Here is a 1,450-nt window from a genome sequence, read left to right on the forward strand (position 1 = left end):
TATATATACACACACACACACATACATGCAGAAATACATAATCACATATATACATATGAGTATGCTTATATACATATATGTGTGTGGGTGGGTGAGTGCATGTGTATATAAGTGTATTTGTGTGTGTGTGTGTGTAGTTGTATGTACATATGTGTGAATGTATGCTTGTATGTCTGCTTGTAATGTTCACTAAATCATCAATATCGATGAGATTGGTCAGTTCCAAACTTACAATACTATATAGCCAATGTTGGCAACTAGAACACTGATAAAATCATCTTGCTAAAACAAATGCCTTTTACAAAAATATCTCGGCTCCATTTACTGCTTGTCTAACCAAAATAAGATTATGTTCATTCACTCCAAGTAAATCTGTCGCAATAATGGATGGCACTGAAGTGGTAGTTAAAGAGAAAATTTGTTTTATTACTTAATAGTGTCTCCTTATATTCTGTGTTCAAAACCATGGTCAGTTCAAAGACAGTTTTTTATTTTATTTTTTTATTATGATCCTGTTGAAGAACACTGAAACAGTTAACTGCTGCTCTTCTTCATTAGCACTAGATCAACTCTGAATGAGCAGTACATGAATTAAAACTTAGCAGATATGACCATCTATCTTTGTTTAGGTATTGTGAATTTCATTATCTAATGTATCCTTTCACTATTTAAGATGACTGAGTGAGATCCGAGGGAAATTTGGTTATATTATTCTTTGCACATTGAATAATGAAATAAAAACTAAACTGTTGGGTAAATACCAGTAATATACAACATCATAAAGTACACCACCAACACCATCTTCCACCGCCTCATGAAAATACATCACAACAACCATGATCAACAGTTGGAGAGTTGTTGCTGCTGCTAACCCAAACACTAAGCAGTTTAAAATAAAATAATGAATTCAATGTAAATATACATTTCTTGGACTTTTTCCTTCGGAAGAAAGGTCTTTGCACCCGAAATATAAAGGTTTTCTTTGTGAAATTTTCTGCATTGTTAGAAGCTTTCTTTATTTCCATTTTCTTTCATTTTCCACTTCTGGACTACAATGCTTCAAGTGAACTGCACTGCCTTATACTTTTGTGCACATCAACCCTTTTTTTACCATGTTTCTGTTGAAATACATTGCCTTCCTTTCAATAAATTTTGAAAATAATGACAAATTCATTAAAATAACTTTCTCGTTATTAAACTGCTGTTTGGAATGTAAATCGGCATGAAATTTTGATAGTTTCAAGGTAAAGTAAATTAATTTACCTTGAAACTGAGAATTAGTATCATAGATGTAGGGGCAGTTTCAAGCAGGTTGGTATCAAATGAGATTAAATATGCTTTGGTAATGTGTACTATGCTTTCACTAATTGTTTTAGGTGCCTATGTAATCATGAACAAATATAGACATGCTCCCAGGCCTCTCATCTTTCACTCAGCAGTGCATCCAGGG

This window comes from Octopus bimaculoides, chromosome 4 (assembly GCF_001194135.2).
Source record: "Octopus bimaculoides isolate UCB-OBI-ISO-001 chromosome 4, ASM119413v2, whole genome shotgun sequence".
NCBI lineage: Eukaryota > Metazoa > Mollusca > Cephalopoda > Octopoda > Octopodidae > Octopus > Octopus bimaculoides.